General features: G+C 43.6%; 1 pseudogene; it reads right to left on the minus strand.

The window, feature by feature from the left end:
• Positions 1 to 2,728: 2,728 nt before the first annotated feature.
• LOC139568403 (cytochrome P450 3A27-like) overlaps positions 2,729 to 13,474 on the minus strand; it is a 38,614-nt pseudogene continuing 27,868 nt past the window's right edge.

Consider the following 13,474-nt stretch of genomic DNA (forward strand, 5'->3'; position numbering starts at 1 on the left):
AAGAGCTACAATGCTAATATTTGTGTAAGCTCTTTAGAATTGTAATCTGTGGGTGTCAATGACTAGGCTGGTACCCCATGTCACGAACCCAAGATCCATAAGGCTGGTACCCCATGTCATGAACCCAAGATCCATAAGGCTGGTACCCCATGTCACGAACCCAAGATCCATAAGGCTGGTACACCATGTCATGAACCCAAGATCCATAAGGCTGGTACCCCATGTCACGAACCCAAGATCCATAAGGCTGGTACACCATGTCATGAACCCAAGATCCATAAGGCTGGTACCCCATGTCACGAACCAAAGATCCATAAGGCTGGTACCCCATGTCATGAACCCAAGACCCATAAGGCTGGTACCCCATGTCATGAACCCAAGATCCATAAGGCTGGTACCCCATGTCACGAACCCAAGACCCATAAGGCTGGTACCCCATGTCATGAACCCAAGACCCATAAGGCTGGTACCCCATGTCATGAACCCAAGACCCATAAGGCTGGTACCCCATGTCATGAACCCAAGACCCATAAGGCTGGTACCCCATGTCATGAACCCAAGACCCATAAGGCTGGTACCTCCTGTCATGAACCCAAGACCCATAAGGCTGGTACCCCATGTCACGAACCCAAGATCCATAAGGCTGGTACCCCATGTCATGAACCCAAGATCCATAAGGCTGGTACACCATGTCATGAACCCAAGACCCATAAGGCTGGTACCCCATGTCATGAACCCAAGACCCATAAGGCTGGTACCCCATGTCATGAACCCAAGACCCATAAGGCTGGTACCCCATGTCATGAATCCAAGACCCATAAGGCTGGTACCCCATGTCATGAACCCAAGACCCATAAGGCTGGTACCTCCTGTCATGAACCCAAGACCCATAAGGCTGGTACCCCATGTCACGAACCCAAGATCCATAAGGCTGGTACCCCATGTCATGAACCCAAGATCCATAAGGCTGGTACACCATGTCATGAACCCAAGACCCATAAGGCTGGTACCCCATGTCATGGACCCAAGATCCATAAGGCTGTACAAATTCTGAGATACATTTTGTGATTTTTTTTTCACGTTAATGTCATATAAAGCAATAAAAAGTCACATGTGCTCAGTTTTAGGACAAATTTAAGCAGAATACATAATACAAAAACAATTGGGCCATTTTCCACGGTAACAGTGCAGGGATTGGTCCAAATTACGAAGCCGCTTTTGAATGGACCCGTTTGTGCACTAAAAGTGCGGGGATTGGTCAAAATTGCGAGCTCTCGCATAATCTGCGCTGATTGGTTGATTTTGCATTGAATTATGCGATCTCGGAAACCTGGAGGGACTGATTATATTGTCCAATTGTGGCATGATTCCACAATTTATATCCGTTTGCATCAGTTCCAATGGGCTACTTTTATTTTGAACCCAAACAGCCGATTCTACTATTGTTGCTCAGGCTAATGATGTTCACAACACACAATAAAGAGATAGGAGGGAGACTGTGTGAGAGGTGAAAGCGAAGCAGGGAGGGATGGTGAATGATTCACAGAGAGAGCAGGGGCATATTCATTACGGAAACCGTTTAACGTTTAAGAACTAAATGGAAGCACACAGATCAAAATGAGAGTTTCTATTGGGATAAATTCAGGTTTGTCCCTCCACGTTTCGTTCTGTTTGCTTCCGTTTCAAGGCAAACTATTTCCAAAATAGGTTTACGTGAAACCACACTGTTATTCTAATAAATAGTTTTATTTAGTTTAGTAGAAGCTCATGTCTTAAGGATCCTAAATAATGCCATAGATTACATTAAAAATATATTAAACTAGACAGGCAAGAAAAGGATGACGTAAGATGCGAACCTGGTATTCGAACTGATTATAAGCTGCAATATTATCTTCTGATTCAAAATGTTTTTCTTATGTTGTTCTTTCCTGAAAAGGTACTAAACAGACTCTGCCCTTGGAAGGGAGAGGGCTGATACTCGGTTCCAGGAACCGGATGACATGTACGTGACATATTGCATTGGTTCTGGGTCAGAACGAGAAATGTTTTTAATTTGAGCTGAACACTGTTTGTTTTGTTTTGGAATATGAAGGTGAACTTTGCTCTATGTGAAGGAGGTGAACTTTTCTCTATGTGAAGGAGGTGAACTTTGCTCTATGTGAAGGAGGTTAACTTTGCTCTGTGTGAAGGAGGTGAACTTTGCTCTATGTGAAGGAGGTGAACTTTGCTCTATGTGAAGGAGGTGAACTTTGCTCTGTGTGAAGGAGGTGAACTTTGCTCTGTGTGAAGGAGGTGAACTTTGCTCTATGTGAAGGAGGTGAACTTTGCCCTATGTGAAGGAGGTGAACTTTGCTCTGTGTGAAGGGGGTGAACTTTGCTCTATGTGAAGGTGAACTTGGTGACCAGAGATTCTCTGCACTGTGTTTATAAATGCAGAAAGTACAAGAACTGGCAAATGTGTAAAGTGGATAAATAGTTTGTAATGGGACCTGGGCTGTGTATTTACATCCAACGGCCACACAAGGGCGGTATTGGGATCTGAAAAGAAACGTATGTAGATGACCAAGTCGTAACACTACAATTAGGCCCAGCTGATTTAAAATAGAAACACAGTATGTCTTGATAAATAACACAAATCAATCTATATAGATTGTTCTCATGTATATTTGTGTGTGTTTGTGTCTTACGTTTTGTCTTCTGAATGTTAATAAATACACAGACGACCGTGTTCATTAGTGTGATGATTTTTATTGGTTTGTGGTGATTAAAGTTGAAGCAAAGCAGCTGCAGGGATCATCTCAACAGACAGTAAAGATTCTATTTTGGAATGACTGGACAGCAGAACCCCCAGAGGAACAGAATGAGAGTTCTACAGAACACCAGCTAGAGTTCTACATTCTAGGAGAATTCCAGCCGCCAGCCAGTAGTGTGCAGGATCCAGACAAGACATCATGCCATGGATTTAATACCTCCTGGTGTTTAACTTTAACAAGACATGTACCCCTAATGCATCCATAGTATTACTATCTTTCTTTCATCTGGTGGAAATGGGTTTCTGAGTCCTACTCAAACTGAGACCAGAATTAATTTATGATTGAACTGACTGAACTGAACATTCAATGTGAATGCAGTCTAATTATCATATTATATTAAGTAGCCTATTGAATCCCAGCCTGAATATTCAGTAGCCTATAGCAGGGTCAGGACTGAATATTCAGTAGCCTATAGCAGGGTTAGGGTAAGGACTGAATATTCAGTAGCCTATAGCAGGGTCAGGACTGAATATTCAGTAGCTTATAGCAGGATTAGGGTAAGGACTGAATATCCAGCAGCCTATAGAAGGGTCAGGACTGAATATTCAGTAGCCTATAGCAGGGTTAGGGTAAGGACTGAATATTCAGTAGCCTATAGCAGGGTTAGGATAAAGACTGAATATTCAGTAGCCAATAGATAGATAGATGTCCACCAGAGCTGTTGCCAGATAATTGAATGTTCATTTCTCTACCATATGCCACCTCCAAAGTTGTTTTAGAGAACTTGGCAGTACGTCCCAACCGGCCTCACAACCGCAGACCACGTGTAACCACGCCAACCCAGGATCTCCACATTCGGCTTCTTCCCCTGCGGATCATCAGCATCTATAATAACCATCTATAATAAAGCCCTTTTTGTGTGAAAAACCTCATTCTGAGTGGCTGAGCCTGGCTCCCCAGTGGGTCGGCTTGGCTCCCAAGTGGGTGGACCTACGCCCTCCCAGGCCCAGCCATGGCTGCACCCCTGCCCAGTCATGTGAAATCTGTAGATTAGGGCCTAAATAATTTATTTCAATTGATTAATTTCCTTAATTGAACTGTAGCAGAGAAAAATCTTTTACATTGTTCCATGTTGCGTTTAGATTTTTGTTCAGTATAGTTAGAAAGAGTGATAGGCAGATAGCGTGATCGATCGATAGTACACCAGGGTAGGGTACGGTACTCCTGCATTTGGTCATGTTGCTGTTGGACTGTTCAGAGTGGTGGCGGTGGTGTTGCTAGAGGTGTTGCTACGGGGCTCCAGCCTCATTTTGATTGGTCGTTTTGGCATCAGCAGAATCTGCTTGTCCATCTCCAACGGGATCTATAGACAATAACAGAACAGAATTTAATAACCTTGGTTGTCCATCTCCAATAGGATCTATAGAGAATAACAGAACATGTTAAAACAGGTGCTGACAATTTTAAAAAGGCGCTGACCATGTTAAAACAGGTAATGACCATGTTAAAACAGGCAGTGACCATGTTAAAACAGGCGGTGACCATGTTAAAACAGGTAATGACCATGTTAAAACAGGCGGTGACCATGTTAAACAGGCGGTGACCATGTTAAAACAGGTGGTGACCATGTTAAAACAGGTACTGACCATGTTAAAACAGGCGGTGACCATGTTAAAACAGGTGGTGACCATGTTAAAACAGGTAATGACCATGTTAAAACAGGTCCATGTTAAAACAGGTAATGACCATGTTAAAACAGGCGGTGACCATGTTAAAACAGGCGGTGACCATGTTAAAACAGGCGGTGACCATGTTAAAACAGGCAGTGACCATGTAAAAACAGGCAGTGACCATGTTAAAACAGGCAGTGACCATGTTAAAACAGGCGGTGACCATGTTAAAACAGGCGCTGACCATGTTAAAACAGGCGGTGACCATGTTAAACAGGCGGTGACCATGTTAAAACAGGCGGTGACCATGTTAAAACAGGCGGTGACCATGTTAAAACAGGCGGTGACCATGTTAAAACAGGCGGTGACCATGTTAAAACAGACGGTGACCATGTTAAAACAGGCAGTGACCATGTTAAACAGGCGGTGACCATGTTAAAACAGGTGGTGACCATGTTAAAACAGGTACTGACCATGTTAAAACAGGCGGTGACCATGTTAAAACAGGTGGTGACCATGTTAAAACAGGTAATGACCATGTTAAAACAGGTCCATGTTAAAACAGGTAATGACCATGTTAAAACAGGCGGTGACCATGTTAAAACAGGCGGTGACCATGTTAAAACAGGCGGTGACCATGTTAAAACAGGCAGTGACCATGTAAAAACAGGCAGTGACCATGTTAAAACAGGCAGTGACCATGTTAAAACAGGCGGTGACCATGTTAAAACAGGCGGTGACCATGTTAAAACAGGCAGTGACCATGTTAAAACAGGATGTGACCATGCTAAAACAGGCAATGACCATGTTATAACAGGCGGTGACCATGTTAAAACAGGCGGTGACCATGTTAAAACAGGCGGTGACCATGTTAAAACAGGCGGTGACCATGTTAAAACAGGCAGTGACCATGTTAAAACAGGTTGTGACCATGTTAAAACAGGTGCTGACCATGTTAAAACAGGATGTGAACATGTAAAACAGGCGCTGACCATGCTACAACAGGTGGTGACCATGTTAAAACAGGTAATGACCATGTTAAAACAGGTCCATGTTAAAACAGGTAATGACCATGTTAAAACAGGCGGTGACCATGTTAAAACAGGCAGTGACCATGTTAAAACAGGCGGTGACCATGTTAAAACAGGCAGTGACCATGTAAAAACAGGCAGTGACCATGTAAAAACAGGCAGTGACCATGTTAAAACAGGCAGTGACCATGTTAAAACAGGCGGTGACCATGTTAAAACAGGCGGTGACCATGTTAAAACAGGCGGTGACCATGACCATGTTAAACAGGCGGTGACCATGTTAAAACAGGCGGTGACCATGTTAAAACAGGCGGTGACCATGTTAAAACAGGCGGTGACCATGTTAAAACAGACGGTGACCATGTTAAACAGGCGGTGACCATGTTAAAACAGGTGGTGACCATGTTAAAACAGGTACTGACCATGTTAAAACAGGCACTGACCATGTTAAACAGGCGGTGACCATGTTAAAACAGGCGGTGACCATGTTAAAACAGGCGGTGACCATGTTAAAACAGGCGGTGACCATGTTAAAACAGACGGTGACCATGTTAAACAGGCGGTGACCATGTTAAAACAGGTGGTGACCATGTTAAAACAGGTAATGACCATGTTAAAACAGGCGGTGACCATGTTAAAACAGGTGGTGACCATGTTAAAACAGGTAATGACCATGTTAAAACAGGTCCATGTTAAAACAGGTAATGACCATGTTAAAACAGGCGGTGACCATGTTAAAACAGGCGGTGACCATGTTAAAACAGGCGGTGACCATGTTAAAACAGGCAGTGACCATGTTAAAACAGGTTGTGACCATGTTAAAACAGGATGTGACCATGCTAAAACAGGCAATGACCATGTTATAACAGGCGGTGACCATGTTAAAACAGGCGGTGACCATGTTAAAACAGGCGGTGACCATGTTAAAACAGGCGGTGACCATGTTAAAACAGGCAGTGACCATGTTAAAACAGGTTGTGACCATGTTAAAACAGGTGGTGACCATGCTAAAACAGGCAATGACCATGTTATAACAGGCGGTGACCATGTTAAAACAGGCGGTGACCATGTTAAAACAGGCGGTGACCATGTTAAAACAGGCGGTGACCATGTTAAAACAGGCAGTGACCATGTTAAAACAGGTTGTGACCATGTTAAAACAGGTGCTGACCATGTTAAAACAGGATGTGAACATGTAAAACAGGCGCTGACCATGCTACAACAGGTGGTGACCATGTTAAAACAGGTAATGACCATGTTAAAACAGGTCCATGTTAAAACAGGTAATGACCATGTTAAAACAGGCGGTGACCATGTTAAAACAGGCAGTGACCATGTTAAAACAGGCGGTGACCATGTTAAAACAGGCAGTGACCATGTAAAAACAGGCAGTGACCATGTTAAAACAGGCAGTGACCATGTTAAAACAGGCGGTGACCATGTTAAAACAGGCGGTGACCATGTTAAAACAGGCGGTGACCATGTTAAAACAGGCACTGACCATGTTAAACAGGCGGTGACCATGTTAAAACAGGCGGTGACCATGTTAAAACAGGCGGTGACCATGTTAAAACAGGCGGTGACCATGTTAAAACAGACGGTGACCATGTTAAACAGGCGGTGACCATGTTAAAACAGGTGGTGACCATGTTAAAACAGGTACTGACCATGTTAAAACAGGCACTGACCATGTTAAACAGGCGGTGACCATGTTAAAACAGGCGGTGACCATGTTAAAACAGGCGGTGACCATGTTAAAACAGGCGGTGACCATGTTAAAACAGGTGGTGACCATGTTAAAACAGGTACTGACCATGTTAAAACAGGCGGTGACCATGTTAAAACAGGTGGTGACCATGTTAAAACAGGTAATGACCATGTTAAAACAGGTCCATGTTAAAACAGGTAATGACCATGTTAAAACAGGCGGTGACCATGTTAAAACAGGCGGTGACCATGTTAAAACAGGCGGTGACCATGTTAAAACAGGCAGTGACCATGTTAAAACAGGTTGTGACCCTGTTAAAACAGGATGTGACCATGCTAAAACAGGCAATGACCATGTTATAACAGGCGGTGACCATGTTAAAACAGGCGGTGACCATGTTAAAACAGGCGGTGACCATGTTAAAACAGGCGGTGACCATGTTAAAACAGGCAGTGACCATGTTAAAACAGGTTGTGACCATGTTAAAACAGGTGGTGACCATGCTAAAACAGGCAATGACCATGTTATAACAGGCGGTGACCATGTTAAAACAGGCGGTGACCATGTTAAAACAGGCGGTGACCATGTTAAAACAGGCGGTGACCATGTTAAAACAGGCAGTGACCATGTTAAAACAGGTTGTGACCATGTTAAAACAGGTGGTGACCATACATAAACAGGTGGTGACCATGTTAAAACAGGTGCTGACCATGTTAAAACAGGTGCTGACCATGTTAAAACAGGTGCTGACCATGTTATAAAACAGGTGCTGACCATGTTAAAACAGGTGCTGACCATGTTATAAAACAGGTGCTGACCATGTTAAAACAGGTGCTGACCATGTTATAAAACAGGCGCTGACCATGCTACAACAGGTGCTGACCATGTTAAAACAGGTGCTGACCATGTTATAAAACAGGTGCTGACCATGTTAAAACAGGTGCTGACCATGTTAAAACAGGTGCTGACCATGTTATAAAACAGGTGGTGACCATGTTAAAACAGGTGGTGACCATGTTAAAACAGGCAGTGACCATGTAAAAACAGGCAGTGACCATGTTAAAACAGGCAGTGACCATGTTAAAACAGGCGGTGACCATGTTAAAACAGGCGGTGACCATGTTAAAACAGGCAGTGACCATGTTAAAACAGGATGTGACCATGCTAAAACAGGCAATGACCATGTTATAACAGGCGGTGACCATGTTAAAACAGGCGGTGACCATGTTAAAACAGGCGGTGACCATGTTAAAACAGGCGGTGACCATGTTAAAACAGGCAGTGACCATGTTAAAACAGGTTGTGACCATGTTAAAACAGGTGCTGACCATGTTAAAACAGGTGGTGAACATGTAAAACAGGCGCTGACCATGCTACAACAGGTGCTGACCATGTTAAAACAGGTAATGACCATGTTAAAACAGGTCCATGTTAAAACAGGTAATGACCATGTTAAAACAGGCGGTGACCATGTTAAAACAGGCGGTGACCATGTTAAAACAGGCGGTGACCATGTTAAAACAGGCAGTGACCATGTAAAAACAGGCAGTGACCATGTTAAAACAGGCAGTGACCATGTTAAAACAGGCAGTGACCATGTTAAAACAGGCGGTGACCATGTTAAAACAGGCGGTGACCATGTTAAAACAGGCGCTGACCATGTTAAAACAGGCGGTGACCATGTTAAAACAGGCGGTGACCATGTTAAAACAGGCGGTGACCATGTTAAAACAGGCGGTGACCATGTTAAAACAGACGGTGACCATGTTAAACAGGCGGTGACCATGTTAAAACAGGTGGTGACCATGTTAAAACAGGTACTGACCATGTTAAAACAGGCGGTGACCATGTTAAAACAGGTGGTGACCATGTTAAAACAGGTGGTGACCATGTTAAAACAGGTCCATGTTAAAACAGGTAATGACCATGTTAAAACAGGCGGTGACCATGTTAAAACAGGCGGTGACCATGTTAAAACAGGATGTGACCATGCTACAACAGGCAATGACCATGTTATAACAGGCGGTGACCATGTTAAAACAGGCGGTGACCATGTTAAAACAGGCGGTGACCATGTTAAAACAGGCGGTGACCATGTTAAAACAGGCAGTGACCATGTTAAAACAGGTTGTGACCATGTTAAAACAGGTGGTGACCATGCTAAAACAGGCAATGACCATGTTATAACAGGCGGTGACCATGTTAAAACAGGCGGTGACCATGTTAAAACAGGCGGTGACCATGTTAAAACAGGTGGTGACCATGTTAAAACAGGCGGTGACCATGTTAAAACAGGCAGTGACCATGTTAAAACAGGTTGTGACCATGTTAAAACAGGTGGTGACCATACATAAACAGGTGGTGACCATGTTAAAACAGGTGCTGACCATGTTATAAAACAGGTGCTGACCATGCTACAACAGGTGCTGACCATGTTAAAACAGGTGCTGACCATGTTATAAAACAGGTGCTGACCATGCTACAACAGGTGCTGACCATGTTAAAACAGGTGCTGACCATGTTATAAAACAGGCGCTGACCATGCTACAACAGGTGCTGACCATGTTAAAACAGGTGCTGACCATGTTATAAAACAGGTGCTGACCATGTTAAAACAGATGCTGACCATGTTAAAACAGGTGCTGACCATGTTATAAAACAGGTGGTGACCATGTTAAAACAGGCAGTGACCATGTTAAAACAGGCGGTGACCATGTTAAAACAGGTGGTGACCATGTTAAAACAGGTAATGACCATGTTAATTAGGTGGTGACCATGTTAAACAGGTGGTGACCATGTTAAAACAGGTGGTGACCATGTTAAAACAGGTGGTGACATGTTAAAACAGGTGATGACCATGTTAATTAGGTGGTGACCATGTTAAACAGGTGGTGACCATGTTAAAACAGGTGGTGACCATGTTAAAACAGGTAATGACCATGTTAAAACAGGTAATGACCATGTTAATTAGGTGGTGACCATGTTAAACAGGTGGTGACCATGTTAAAACAGGCATTGACCATGTTAAAACAGGTGGTGACCATGTTAAACAGGTGGTGACCATGTTAAAACAGGTGATGACCATGTTAAACAGGTGGTGACCATGTTAAAACAGGTGATGACCATGTTAATTAGGTGGTGACCATGTTAAACAGGTGGTGACCATGTTAAAACAGGTGATGACCATGTTAAAACAGGTGGTGACCATGTTAAAACAGGTGATGACCATGCTAAAACAGGTGGTGACCATGTTAAAACAGGTGATGACCATGTTAAAACAGGTGATGACCATGTTAAAACAGGTGATGACCATGTTAAAACAGGTGATGACCATGTTAAAACAGGTGATGACCATGCTAAAACAGGTGATGACCATGCTAAAACAGGTTGTGACCATGTTAAAACAGGTGGTGACCATGTTAAAACAGGTGATGACCATGTTAAAACAGGTGGTGACCATGTTAAACAGGTGGTGACCATGTTAAAACAGGTGATGACCATGTAAAACAGGTGGTGACCATGTTAAAACAGGCAGTGACCATGTTATAAAACAGGTGCTGACCATTTTATAAAACAGGTGCTGACCATGTTATAAAACAGGTGCTGACCATGTTATAAAACAGGCGCTGACCATGTTATAAAACAGGTGCTGACCATGTTATAAAACAGGTGCTGACCATGTTATAAAACAGGTGCTGACCATGCTACAACAGGTGCTGACTATGTTAAAACAGTTGCTGACCATGTTATAAAACAGGTGCTGACCATGTTATAAAACAGGTGCTGACCATGTTAAAACAGGTGGTGACCATGTTAAAACAGGTGGTGACCATGCTAAAACAAGCAGTGACCATGTTAAACAGGCGGTGACCATGTTAAACAGGTGGTGACCATGTTAAACAGGTGGTGACCATGTTAAAACAGGTGGTGACCATGTTAAAACAGGTGGTGACCATGTTAAAACAGGTGGTGACCATGTTAAAACAGGTGGTGCCCATGTTAAAACAGGCGCTGACCATGTACTTAAACAGGTGCTGACCATGTTAAAACAGTTGCTGACCATGTTATAAAACAGGTGCTGACCATGTTATAAAACAGGTGCTGACCATGTTATAAAACAGGTGCTGACCATGTTAAAACAGGTGCTGACCATGTTAAAACAGGTGCTGACCATGTTAAAACAGGTGATGACCATGTTAAAACAGGTGGTGACCATGTTAAAACAGGTGATGACCATGTTAAAACAGGTGGTGACCATGTTATAAAACAGGTGCTGACCATTTTATAAAACAGGTGCTGACCATGTTATAAAACAGGTGCTGACCATGTTATAAAACAGGCGCTGACCATGTTATAAAACAGGTGCTGACCATGTTATAAAACAGGTGCTGACCATGTTATAAAACAGGTGCTGACCATGCTACAACAGGTGCTGACTATGTTAAAACAGTTGCTGACCATGTTATAAAACAGGTGCTGACCATGTTATAAAACAGGTGCTGACCATGTTAAAACAGGTGGTGACCATGTTAAAACAGGTGGTGACCATGTTAAAACAGGCAGTGACCATGTTATAAAACAGGTGCTGACCATGTTAAAACAGGTGGTGACCATGTTAAAACAGGTGGTGACCATGTTAAACAGGTGGTGACCATGTTAAAACAGGTAATGACCATGTTAAAACAGGTGGTGACCATGTTAAAACAGGTGGTGACCATGCTAAAACAGGCGGTGACCATGTTATAAAACAGGTGTTGACCATGTTAAAACAGGTGGTGACCATGTTAAAACAGGCAGTGACCATGTTATAAAACAGGTGTTGACCATGTTAAAACAGGTGGTGACCATGTTAAAACAGGTGGTGACCATGTTATAAAACAGGTGGTGACCATGTTAAAACAGGTGGTGACCATGTTAAAACAGGCAGTGACCATGTTAAAACAGGTGGTGCCCATGTTAAAACAGGCGCTGACCATGTACTTAAACAGGTGCTGACCATGTTAAAACAGTTGCTGACCATGTTATAAAACAGGTGCTGACCATGTTAAAACAGGTGCTGACCATGTTAAAAACAGGTGCTGACCATGTTAAAACAGGTGCTGACCATGTTAAAACAGGTGCTGACCATTTAAAACAGGCCGTGACTATGATAAAACAGGTGGTGACCATGTTAAAACAGACGGTGACCATGTTAAAACAGGTGCTGACCATGTAACAGGTACTGACCATGTAAAACAGGTGGTGGCAAGTGCAGCCTCTATCTACGAATGATAGGGATGTTTGATGATGTCATATTCTGTCTGCTCAGGTGAGCGTCTCACCTCGGTCTCGTCGCAGACGGAGAAAGTGAAACTCTGGAGGATCTCGACCATGGCCAGTTTGATCATGATCAGGGCGAAGCGCATCCCGATACAGTTCCTGGGCCCCGCCCCAAACGGCATGTATGTGTACGGATCAATAGACTCCTTGTTCTCCTTACTGAACCTGGACAGGGAGAGGGCAGACACATTGCACATTGTATTGTAGTTGATTTGTGGTTGTGGTTCAGACACAAAACACATTGCACTGCAGTATTATAATGCAAAATGAAAAAATGCTATTGTGTTTGTATTGTGGTTGTGTTATGGTTGTATTAAGGTTGTGTTATGGTTATACTGTGGTTGTATTTTGGTTGTACTGTGGTTATGTTATGGTTGTGTTATGGTTGTACTGTGGTTGTATTAAGGTTGTGTTATGGTTGGATTGTGGTTACGGTGCGGTCAGTACCTCTCTGGTTTGAACTCCTCAGGGTCGGGCCAGATCTCTGGGTCACGGTGGAGGGTCCACGTGGGAACCATGACAACGCAGTCTTTGGGGATGACGATGCCGTTGATCTCCACCGTCTTCTTGGCGATCCTATCCAGTCGCGGGGAGACGGGGTACAGTCTCAGAGACTCGTTCAACACACAGTCCAAATAGTCCATCTGCATCAGAGCTTCGTACTGGATTGGAGCCTGCACCATGGTTACATACACATCAGTACCTCATCACATCTGGCACCGTGGTTACATACACATCAGTACCTCACCACATCTGGCACCATGGTTACATACACATCAGTACCTCACCACATCTGGCACCGTGGTTACATACACATCAGTACCTCACCACATCTGGCACCGTGGATACACACACATCAGTACCTCACCACATCTGGCACCATGGTTACATACACATCAGTACCTCACCACATCTGGCACCGTGGTTACATACACATCAGTACCTCACCACATCTGGCACCGGGGTACATACAAATCAGTACCTCACCACATC

The sequence above is a fragment of the Salvelinus alpinus genome, chromosome 2 (assembly GCF_045679555.1).
Source record: "Salvelinus alpinus chromosome 2, SLU_Salpinus.1, whole genome shotgun sequence".
Taxonomy (NCBI): domain Eukaryota; kingdom Metazoa; phylum Chordata; class Actinopteri; order Salmoniformes; family Salmonidae; genus Salvelinus; species Salvelinus alpinus.